This window comes from Puma concolor, chromosome B2 (assembly GCF_028749965.1).
Source record: "Puma concolor isolate L17-30 chromosome B2, mPumCon1.1.hap2, whole genome shotgun sequence".
NCBI lineage: Eukaryota > Metazoa > Chordata > Mammalia > Carnivora > Felidae > Puma > Puma concolor.
In genome coordinates this window covers 95,245,916-95,258,573 of record NC_141671.1, presented here as the reverse complement: position 1 = coordinate 95,258,573, position 12,658 = coordinate 95,245,916, and the positions used below count along the sequence as shown (strand labels likewise).

At 35.5% G+C, this 12,658-nt stretch overlaps 1 long non-coding RNA gene across 7 annotated transcripts in view; it reads left to right on the top strand.

The window, feature by feature from the left end:
* LOC147581115 (uncharacterized) overlaps positions 1 to 12,658 on the top strand; it is a 1,011,143-nt gene that overhangs the window by 560,448 nt on the left and 438,037 nt on the right. For 2 of the 7 annotated variants that reach the window (XR_015251434.1, XR_015251433.1), the window contains exon 1: positions 8,304 to 8,376. The exons of the other annotated variants lie outside the window; for them this stretch is intronic. This is a non-coding gene — a long non-coding RNA (uncharacterized LOC147581115). Of the gene's footprint in view, positions 1 to 8,303; positions 8,377 to 12,658 lie in introns of those variants that run through there. 7 annotated transcript variants of the gene reach the window in all.

Below are 12,658 nucleotides of genomic sequence, written 5' to 3'. Positions count from 1 at the left end.
GTGGTATTCTCTCTTTAAAAACCTTTGCAGTCTCCTCTTTGATTCAGGGATGCTGAACCATCACCTTAGCAGGGATCTCAACAAGTGGGCCTCAGTCCAACTCGTTAGCCTTAAATGCAGCCAGCATTTCTTAAACAAATATGCACTTTTCATGATTTGTAACTGTATTTATGCAGTTACCTCTCCTTCAAGCAACAGTTCACATTTAATCTTTTCTGTGATGTCTTCCTCAAATTCCCAAAGCAAAATTTAGCATTTCGTCTTCTCCTTTATGATAGCACCTTGCTTGAAGTTTGTTTCTAAGTCATTCTATTGTAATAAGCTTGTTAGTTTTCTTATTTGATTCTACCTGTCCTACAACCAGCTTGCAATTTTGTTAAGAATATGGATTATATGTAGTTCTTTGACTTCCCATTTTGTATCAGAGGGCCTACTTGTCATATAGTATGTGATCATTAAGAGCTGTATGAATTAAGTAAAAGAAAGCATTGTGGATTTTTGCTTAACATTTGTTCTGCATTACTCATTGTCTTAAAAAGAATTATGATGGGAAAAATGAATCCTTTAAGAAATACGTATTTTATTATAACCTTTGACTCATTAAAAACAAATAGAACACAGACAAGGAACAAGAAAGAGACATTAACTGTCAGACTTGTCCTAATCACATAATGATATTGAGCAGCTGATGCACGTGTGCCTTGGGAACTTTAAGAAATAGCAGGATGTAGAGGAGGAAACATGAGGAAAGAGGTACCTCAGTTGGGATCTTACAATTTCAAGTAAAATTTACCTGCTTATTGAAGTGAAAACTTAGAGGTATCTCATGGAAACTAAAAGCTAAAATCCACCTGGCTCTCAGAAAAATTCGAAAAGGTCTGGAACACTTTTTGCTTCTATCATCTGTACTCATTTTTGTATGTCTACTTTTATTTTTTCTTACTGCAGGTCAGTTTTCTCTGTTGTAATATGGTGACTAGTACATCTCATTCAAGATAATAGCTAGATTAAGACTGCATCATTAAGTTTTAATTTTAAAATTTAAGGGGAGGAAATTTGGCCCAGATTGAACAAGATGGTGACCCCTGGACCAGTTACATCGAGGAGTACAGAGTGGGTCACTTTTGGTTCAGGGATGGCTCCTCCTACCCTAACATGTAGAATTTCTAGAAGGAAGACACTGCTGCTACAAACAATCTTTGGGGAATGTGGATGAAAGACTGGCTCATTATCATTAATCATATAAAGTATTTTTTTTAAATCTGGATAAATAAATATTGTGCCCTTCTTAAGTGTTAAAGCAATAAAAAAAAAAAAAAAAAAATGAGTCCTGAAATTGAATCAAACCACTGGGACTAAATGTTGCTCAGATTTAAAAATGCACACTCATGGGGCGCCTGGGTGGCACAGTCGGTTAAGCGTCCGACATCAGCCAGGTCACGATCTCGCGGTCCGTGAGTTCGAGCCCCGCGTCAGGCTCTGGGCTGATGGCTCAGAGCCTGGAGCCTGTTTCCGATTCTGTGTCTCCCTCTCTCTCTGCCCCTCCCCCATTCATGCTCTGTCTCTCTCTGTCCCAAAAAATAAATAAACGTTGAAAAAAAAATTAAAAAAAAAAAGTTTAAAAATAAAAATGCACACTCTTTCAACCCTCTTGGCCCTTAAGAAGTGTTAGGACTCTTATTTTTTCTTCTCATTTTTATAAAAAAATTTTCACTGTACTTTATAGGAGAGGAACTACTGGGAAGACAATAGGACCCTTTCACTTGGTCTTTCATTCTTTTTAGGGCAAAGGAGTAACTTGCTAACTTGATTAATGATATGGGGAGGGAGGATCGCTCTCTGATGTTTCTAAGTGTGTTCGTGGCAGTAGCCTTCTCCTGCTTCTGCCTTCCAGTCAGTGGCCCTAGGAGAATGGTGTGGGGCCATCTAAGAAACAGGGTAGGAGTGTGGTTTTCTTTCTGCTCTTGGAGCTCAATAGATGTGAAGTAGATTCTCCCTTGAGTAGATTTGGGGAAGAAGTGTGTATATTTTGAAAACTGTATTTTCTTATAGGTCCAGGTTGAATTTTCTGTTTCAGTTGTGTCAGTATGAAAACTATTTTTCCACTTGATCTTAAATCATATCTGAATAGAGGTCTGATTTATTAGCTTTGATAAACCCCAAACTAAAGTGCATAAGCCAGAAAACCCTTTGAAATGGACCCAAACATTCATTTTGGAAACAAACTAACAAGTTTAATTTATTAGATTTATTCAGTTTTTTCCAGTTACAGAGTGGAAGCCATCTGTTGTTCACCAGTGACAGATTTATTTTTCAATTGGCACAGGCCTGAATGCCAGGAACAAGGCTTTGCTGCTGATTTTGAACAAAGCAGCATGGTTAAAGGAATCAGATCACCAAAAGGCTCTTAGTTCCAGTAAAGACTTGCCTCAATAAAGTCACACTTCCATTAAAAAAAATAATAATAATAAGGCTCTAGGTTTTGGTAGGTGAACCACATTGCAATGCAGTGTTTCTCATAGTGTGCTTCCCAGACCAAGATCATAAGCATCTTCTGGAGACTTGTTTGAAATGCAAATTCTCTGCCTCTGTTCTAAGAGGTTCTGAGTTAGTGGGTCAAGAGCGGGGTTCAAAAATTGGGGGAGGTGATTTTGGTTTTAACATTAACTATACACTTTTGAATTTACTTTCATCTTTAAGAGGGGAGGATGAGATAATCTTTAGATTTCAGTTTCTCCCTGACAAAGTGTAGAGGCATTAACATTGAAATTTGGAAAATTTTGCTGTTATTGTTTTTCTCAATTATTGTTATTGTTGTATCTTTATGATGATATATGGACTCAACGAATTATCTTGGGTGAATGATATTTAAAAGTTAACTGGGTGTAATTTAAATGGGAAGTGGATTGGAGAGTTGGCCTTGTTATCCTAGACCTCATATTTCAGAATCTTGGGTCTTACCCTACACCTATTGAATCAGAACTTATGTTTTAACAAAACTCTTAGATGGCTCATATGCCATTAATATTTCAGAAGTGCTGATTTATTTTCCCAAACTTCCAAGACAATAATTATTATATGGGGTGAATTTTTTTAAATGTAGATTCTCAAGATCTATTCTGCTGCTTCCGAATCTTTAAGGGGGAATTCCGGAGAAATATGGGAAACACTGGAAGCCCATCTCTTACGGTGTAGAATAGCACTTTTCAAACTTAACCATGTGTTCATATCCTCTAGAGATCTTTGTAACATCCAGGCTCTGAATCAGTGGGTCTCAGCAGGAACCTGAAATTCTGTATTTCCAACAAGCTCCCAGGTGATGACCATGCTGTTGAACCACAGGCAACACTTGGTAGCAAGGTCAGAACATCAGGGCTAGTGGGTACAAAACAGTGAATAACTTTCACATATGTGTCTGATGTGTCTGTCTTTTGAACACTCTTGGATATGGTGTCCTAAGGTCTAGATTTATAGAGAACATGTTACTAAGTCTGTTTGGGGGCCAGTTTCAAATAGTGTTCTCCAACTCAAATTTATGAAAAAGCTGTTGTTTTGATCTCCATATGTCTGACTCCTATATCTACTTGTAATAGAGTTGACAGTGTGTATATTTGTGTATCTGTGTTGGTTTAACACAGATTTAAAGTGAGATTTAGCACAAAAAATGTTATAGATACAGATTTTCTGTCTGCGACTCATTTCTAAACCTCCTCTTCTCTCTGGAGAGTACGAGTAATTAAACTTCTTCTCCATCATCTCTAACAATAAGCTGTTTAATTTTACCATAAAGGTGCCTCCACATGAGCTAAGATTTTTTCTAGGCAGTTCTGAGGACAGATTTTATGTGGTCAATTCCTGCCTCTGCTTGAATCAGAAGAGAGAAATAAACATTTGATAACATTTTGCAATCCCTTTAAGGAGTGAAAGATTCTACCAAGAGAGAAATTCCAGGCGCACTTGCAAGAGAAGGCATGCAAAGTCACTAAATCATGGGTCCCCAGGGCCCAATTCAACTATGCTGGTGGCACTGAATTGGGGAATCTAAAATAGAGGAAAAAGCAGAACTGTGATGAGGTTTTTGTATATAAGTATTTGCTGGGCACTGGTGTGATCTATACAGGAAAAGCAAATGCTTTGGAGAAAAGCAGACTGTGGAACAAAGGAAAAGTGCATTTCCTATATATATTTTTTTTTCTTTTTTTTTTTTTTTTCTCTAGAGAAGAACTTATTTGGAATAAGCATTTGGAGGAAGGGGAGGGCTTTCCATGGTTAGCTCCACCATTCAGAAGAGCAATGAGGGGGATGGCTTTAGAAAGAAAATGAGTCATAACCCAGGTGTATTGAAATTGCACAGTAAAGCATTTTTTTAAGTGAAATTGATGTTTTTGGAACTTTTCAGATATTATTCAGTTATTTTCCAAGCCAATTTTTGTTTGTTGTGATTGTTTTATTCAGGTACTTTTTTTTTCCCTCAAGAATTAGGAGATGCGCAGAGGCTGAATGTTCAAAAACATCCAGTGAAGTATGGCCTTTACTTAAAAAACGTTCTAAATTAAATATATAAAAGATTCAAAAAAAAAAAACAAACAAACCAGGAGAGTTAAGGACTAGTAAGTAGCTGATAATAGAGTAAGGTAGAGGATAAGTGACTAAGAAAGCAGGAAAGGGGGAGTCAAAACTTGAGAAATGTTCTGAGCTAGTTCCTTGTATGAAATCAAGTCAGTGTTCATACATTTAGACTTTGGTTGAGTTCCATGACAATGGTTTACATTTTGTACCTGTAGAGACCACTTTTAGACAACTAGCTTGAGAAATGGTAACTTGCTCAAGGCAAAGGGGCTCACAGTGACCACTTGGCTGAATACAGACAGACCCATCAGGCAACCCACCTCAAAATATCGGGGCCACGGCTGACCAGTGGGCTACTTACCATCAGGTACAGTTGCCAAAAAAAGGGAAAATTCCCTATGTCACCAAACCTCACCTTCCTCCTTTGAAAACAGCCCCCACCAACTACCTCCTTGCAGTCTCTCTCCTCTGCTGTCCTTGCCAGCCACTCCCTTATGGTATATTCAATAAACTTCTCCTTTGTTCTGCCTTGGGTGAATTCTTTCATGGCCTGCTCTCTCCCCACATTGGGGGCCCCCATTTGATCAGAAGAGTCACCACATTTAGTACCTAGGAGTTTGCCTTTTTATTTTTAATTAATAAAAAAGTTGAGTGTTGTCATATTCTTTATATTAAATGGTAAGTTAATCTATCATGTTAAATGTTATTTAGCTCAGTTATTAAATGTTATTCAAATTACTAAAGGATTTCTTGTGAATTAACAAAAAGAGATAAAGGAACAAATATTTATGGAGCATTGTCAAGGTAGTTTGACATTTTCAGTTGCACAGAAATCATGATCCCTTCTTGATTGTACCTCATTTCCTATCGACAAATATTCTTCCTTACTGTGTATAGATTTTCTAGGATGGCAATTCTACACGAAGTCTTCATCATGAAAGATTAATCAGGAGCTCTCTCCCAGGAATTGAATCTCAAGCAATTGATGCAAGTCTGAGAATGAATGTTTGGAAGTTATTTGCTCCCCCTTGTCCCCTTTACTAGATTTCAGGCAGGGAGAGATTTTCTGATTCCTACATGTTTCTTTGCTTTCTGGAGTATCCATTGTTTCTTAGACCAAGCCTGATCTTCTACTCTTCCTCCTCTGTGCCCCAAATATTCTTCCAATAAATTCCCTTTTGCATAAATTAGCCATTTAAAAAATTTTTTAAGGTTTATTTTTGAAAGAGAGACAGACAGACAGAAGACAGAGCATGATCTGGGGATGGGCAGAGAGAGAGGGAGACACAGAATCTGAAGGACGCTCCAGGCTGTGTGCTATCAGCTGGGCTCGATCCCACAAACTTTGAGATCACCTGAGCTGAAGTCCAGTGCTCAATGGACTGAGCCACCCAGGTGCCCCAAATGAGCCATTTTATATTATTTGTCAATAAGAACCTATCTTGTACAACACAAGACAAAATAGATACTTCCATTTGTATCATCCATTGAAGATTTGGTTTAGACTCCAAAACATTAATTCAATATGCAGTATCTATAGAGTATAATTTATTTTTGGAATTAATATTTACATATTACATATATATTTGCCGTGTGTTCATTCATGCTTCCCTTTGTCTCCTAAAAGACAAAAATCCAGAGCACACACTCAATTACAATTTATGAAATATGGGTCATAACATAATGGATTTAGCAAAATTCTCAAAGAAATGTCAGATAAGCCATAATTTCTTCTTAATATTTATATACGCTATTTTCAATTGTATATTGTATATGTATTGTTTATGTAACCAGAATAATCTCTTTTACTGAAAAAATTAGAAAGCAAAGTCATCAAAAATAATCTTACTAATAGACATGAGATATTAGATTTTTGACTTATTATTATATATTTTGCAAGATATGTTCTATATTCCTTAAACAAGGAGTGGAATTCTTACCCCTGTTTTTCTTTCTTACCTGTACTTGTTGTTCTCAGTTTATTCAAAGCATACTGTAAGGAATCATCTGGGAGTAAAGAACTAAAATTAGAAAACAAATGCCAATAAAATTATTAGTGATAGATAATTGGAAATGTGTGTGGTTAGATATGTTAAAGTAAATTGAGAGTTGCTAAGTTTGTAAGGATTTGCTACCTTTAGAGTAGAATCTAAGGGTAAATACAAATTAAAAATACAAGGCTTAATTCCCTGCCTTGCCTTCCACATTTACTTTAGAATACTTGTAATTGTAAATTCTTTCTCTGTCTCATTGAAATATATGTAATTCTTTCTAAGAACTAAATAAAACTCTTTAAAGTTTTAAGATCCAGGAATGTCTTTCTCAAGGACATGGGAACCATCTCTTTGAAATGTAAACATCAGGGAAGGTGGAGTCCCTACCTGGAAGTTTCTGTGGGAGGGTAGACATTAACTTCTGTGTGTGTCTTGCTCACCTTACAAAACTACTTCCTGTCACAAACATGAGAAGTTTATTTTTCCTTTGGATAAAGCTCATTGGTTAACACAGGTGGTCACTCCAACTCCCAAATGAATTTAATATGAACTATGTGTGACAGATGGTGCTTCATGTCTTCTTACTTAAGGATTAGTTATTGTTTACCTTGAAAATATATATGTAATGGGTTTTAGTTATTTGCCTATATAACAGGGTGAGTTTTTATTTCTTCACTTTGTAGATTTCTTAGCAGATTGCCTGTGATGCACATCACATTCTGGTTTAATGCTTACTGAATAATAAAATTATTTTCTTTTTCTTCTAATTCTGTGGAGAGGTGTTCTGGTTTGGGAGAAGATTTTGTGTTTAATTATATTTCCTTAATATGTGCAATAGAAAATCATATTTCTATATTTTTCAACTTTATTAAATTTAATTATATGGCTTATATAAGAAAGGTGTATCTAACAGATTCTGAGACCAACAAGTTTGTTAATTTCTAACAGAATTTTGTTTAAAAATATTATATTCTTTCAAAATTAAATAATTTTAATGCAATGAATATACATATTTTTGGTGTGTCCTAATAATTATATACTCACTGAGAAGGGTATCAGTGTTTACACCTTAATAAATAACTCAATATCTACAAATATATTCATTCCTTTTTGGTACCTTGAATCCTTCACTTGTGTTTTGGGTACTTTATTATCTAATAAATCCCAAGAAACTTTCAGAATAGTATAATTATTTTGATATTTATTGTCTGCTTACATATTTCGTTAGTATCCTTCTGGGGTGAATTTATTATAAAATAAATGCCATAACTTAGATCCAGGAACAACAACAACAGATTAGGTTTCTAAATTTGGGAGGGAGAGGTTGTCAGAGGTTGTCTCCTAGCTCGTGGTCTTTGAGGCTTCACCAGCAGCAATAATCATATTTCATTGATTCTGATAGGGTTGTGTTCTTAGATAGTTCCAAATGTACTTATGCAACCCATTTGACAGCAGGTCTGTTTTGCAACTGCAAGGAGAATGACAAAACAACAACAGAACAACAGAAATGATCAATAATAGCTAATTTCCACAGGAAGGACATAAATTAAATAAGGGGGAAGTTAATCTACTAAATTTTTGTATTTATTATTATATCTGAAAGAATGCAACATTTTTTCCCTAAAGTAAGAATGAATAATCAAAGTTGAGTTGAAATCGACTTTGAGTTGATACTGTTACTGTGTGAAAATGTTGAAAAAGACTGTTCTAATTTGAAACTGTTGTGGATTCTATGTGCAGGGGCAACAATAGTCACTTAATAAAGAAAAAAAATAATGTGCAAATACATGCTTCTATAAAGGATCCAAATCAGGTAAAATTATAACTGTTTCTTTTTTTTTTTTTTACTTTCTATAATTTATTTATTTTTAATAATTTACATCCAAGTTAGTTTGCACATGATGCAACAATGATTTCAGGAGTAGATTCCTTACTGCCTCTTACCTATTTATCCATCCCCCCTCCTACAACCCCTCCAGCAACCCTCTGTTTTTTCTCCATATTTAAGAGTCTCTTATGTTTTGTCCCCCACCCTGATTTTATATTATTTTTGTTTCCCTTCCCTTTTGTTCATCTGTTTTCTGTCTTAAAGTCCTCATATGAGTGAAGTCATATATTTGTCTTTCTCTGACTAATTTCGCTTAGCATAATACCCTCTAGTTCCATCCATGTAGTTGCAAATGGCAAGATTTCATTCTTTTTGATTGCTGAGTAATACTCCATTGTGGTGTGTATGTGTGTGCATATGTATGTATGTATATACATACATATACATACATATATATACATACATATGCACACACATACACACCACATCTTTATCCATTCATCCACCGATGGACATTTGGGCTCTTTCCATACTTTGGCTATTGTTGATAGCACTGCTATAAACGTTGGGGTGCATGTGCCCCTTTGAAACAGCACACCTGTATCCCTTGGATAAATACCTAGTACTGCAATTGCTGGATCATAGGGTAGTTCTATTTTTAAATATTCGAGGAACCTCCATACTGTTTTCCAGAGTGACTGCATCAGTTTGCATTTCTACCAGATGTGCAGAAGAGATTCTCTTTCTCCACATCCTCGCCAGCATCTGTTGTTGTCTGAGTTGTTAATGTTAGTCATTCTGACAGGTGTGAGGTTGTATCTCGTTGTGGTTTTGATTTGTATTTTCCTGGTGATGAGTGACATTGAACATTTTTTCATGTGTTGGTTGGCCATCTGGATGTCTTCTTTGGAGAAGTGTCTATTCATGACTTTTGCCCATTTCTTCACTGGATTATTTGGTTTTTTTGGGTGTTGAGTTTGATAAGTTCTCTAAAGATTTTGGATACTAACTCTTTATTAGATATGTCATTTGCAAATATCTTCTCCCATTCCACTGGTTGCCTTTTAGTTTTGTTGATTATTTCCTTCACTGTGCAGAAGATTTTATTTTGATGTGGTCCTAATAGTTCATTTTTGCTTTTGCTTCCCTTGCCTCTGGAGACGTGTTGAATAAGAAGTTGCTGCAGCCAAGGTCAAAGAGGTTTTGCCTGCTTTCTCCTTGAGGAGTTTGATGGCTTCCTGTCTTACATTTAGATCTTTCATCCATTTTGAGTTTATTTTTGTGTATGGTGTAAGAAAGTGGTCCAGGCTCATTTTTATGCATGTTGCTGTCCAGTTTTCCCAGCACCACTTGCTGAAGAGATTGTCTTTATTCCATTGGATATTCTTTCCTGCTTTGTCAAAGATTAGTTGGCCATATGTTTCTGGGTGTATTTCTGGGTTCTTTGTGCTATTCCATTGATCTGAGTATCTGTTTTTGTGCCTATACCATACTGTCTTGATGATTACAGTTTTGTAATACATCTTGAAGTCTGAGATTGTGATGCTTCCAGCTTTGGTTTTCTTTTTCAAGATTACTTTGGCTATTCAAGTTTTTTTTACTTCCATACAAATTTAAGGATTGTTTGTTCTAGCTCTGTGAAGAATGCTGGTGTTATTTTGGTATTGCATTGAATATGTAGATTGCTTTGGGTAGTATCAACATTTTAACAATATTTGTTCTTCCTATCCAGGAGCATGGATTTCTTCCATTTTTTTGTGTGTCTTCTTCAATTTCTTTTATAAGCTTTGTATAGTTTTCAGTGTATAGATTTTTCACCTTTTTGGTTAGATTTATTCCTAGGTATTTTATGGGTTTTGGTGCCATTGTAAATGGGATCGATTCCTTGATTTCTCTTTCTGTTGCTTCATTGTTGATGAATAGGAATGCAACCGATTTCTGTGCTTTGATTTTATATTCTGCTCCTTTGCTGAATTCATGGATCAGTTCTAGCAGTTTTTTCGTGGAATTTTTTGGGTTTTCCATATGGAATATGACGTCGTCTGCAAAGAGTGAAAGTTTGACCTTCTTCTGGCCAATTTAGAGGTCTTTTATTTTTTGTGTTGTCTGATTGCTGAACAACTATACGATGTTGAATAACAGTGGTGAGAGTGGACATCCCTGTCTTGTTCCTGGCCTTAGAGGGAAAGTTCTTCCCCATTGAGGATGATATTATCAGATGGTCTTTCATATATGTATTTTATGATCTTGAGGGATGATCCTTCTATCCCTATTTTCTTGAAAGTTTTTTTCAAGAACGAATACTGTATTTTGTCAAATGCTTTCTCTGCATCTGTTGAGAGGATCGTATGGTTCTTGTCCTTTCTTTTATTGATGTGATGTATCACATTGATTGTTTTGAGGATATTGAACCAGCCCTGCATCCCAGGTATAAATCCCACTTGGTCGTGGTGAATAATTTTTTTAATGTATTGTTGGATCCGGTTGGTTAGTATCTTGTTGAGGATTTTTACCTTCATGTTCATCTGGTAAATTGGTCTATAGTTCTCCTTTTCAGTGGAGTCTCTGTCTGGTTTTAGAATCAAGGTAATGCTGGCTTCATAGAAAGAGTTTGGAAGTTTTCCTTCCATTTCTATTTTGTGAAACAGCTTCAAGAGAATAGGTGTTAACTCTTCTTTAAATGTTTGGTAGAATTCCCCTGGAAAACCATCTGGCCCTGGACTCTTGTTTTTTGGGAGACTTTTGATTACTAATTTGATTTCTTTACTGGTTATGGGTCTGTTAAAATTTTCTGTTTCTTCCTGTTTCAGGTTTGGTGTAGTGTATTTGTTTCTAGGAATTTATCCATTTCTTCCAGGTTGCCCATTTTGCTGGCATATAATTGCTCATAATAGTCTCTTATTTGTTTTTATTTCTGTTGTGTTGGTTGTGATCTCTCCTCTTTCATTCTTGATTTTATTTATTTCGGCCCTTTCCTTTTTCCTTTTGATCAAACTGGCTAGGAGTTTATCAATTTTGTTAATTCTTTCAAAGAACCAGGTTCTGGTTTCATTGATCTGTGCTACTGTTTTTTTTGTGTGTGTGTGTGTGGTTTCAATAGCATTGATTTCTGCTCTATTCTTTATTTTTTCCTGTCTTCTGCTATTTTTGAGTTGTATTTGCTGTTCTTTTTTCCAGATCTTTAAAGTGTAAGGTTAGGTTGTGTATCCCTGACCTTTCTTCTTTAGGAATGCCTGGATTACTATATATTTCCTTCTTTTGGCCAACTTTGCTACATCCCAGAGGTTATGGGCTGTGGTGTTATCATTTTCATTGGCTTCTATGTACTTTTTAACTTCATCTTTAATTTCTTGGTTAGACCATTCATTCTTTAGTGGGATGGTCTTTAGTCTCCAAGTATTTGTTATCTTTCCACATTTTTTCTGGTGGTTGATTTTGATGTCATAGTGTTGTGGACTGAAAATATGCATGGTATGATCTTGATCTTTTTGTACTTGTTGAGGGCTGATTTGTGTCCCAGTATGTGATCTGTTCTGGGGAACGTTCCATGTGCACTGGAGGAGAATGTATATTCTGTTTCCAGCCCCAGCTAGTATGCTTATTATTGTGATTCTAAATTCTGGTTCAGACATTTTGCTTGTATCTGTGTTGATTAAGTCCCTGGCTGTCATTTATTACTCTACTTTCTTTTGGGGTGAACCTTCATTTTGTCATGTTGAAAGAAGAAAAAGAATTTATAAGGTAAAAAAAATAAAATTAAAAAATTAAAAACAACACAAATAAAATCAACTAAAGGATGCTGGATCCTAGGTGTGTTCAATCTGGTTGTTGAAAGGAGCTTGATAGAGAAAAAAAGAAAAGATAAGAAAAGAAAAAAAAAAAAGGAAATGTTTGAAAATTTGAAAACGTGAATACAATGAAATATAATAAAATGAAATGATGGAAGTAATAAAATAGAATTTCAAAAATTTACAAACAAGTAAAAAAGTTAGTAGAAAAAATGAAAGTATTTTTAAAAGAAATGGAAAATAAAAATAAATTTTCTCTTTCTGTATTCAAGAATAAGAAAACCAAAACTGAATCCATGGACCAGCAAACAGACTAAAGTAGGATTGAAATTACATTGGTTTCCCGTAGATGTCAAACTATGAAGCACTTAAAGTCTGTAAACTAAGCTAGTTGAGAGACTTGTGTTGTTCCTGAAGAATGAGGTTTACCCAGTTGGGCAGGGCTTAGTATAATGGCTCCATTCTCCACTAGATGGCGC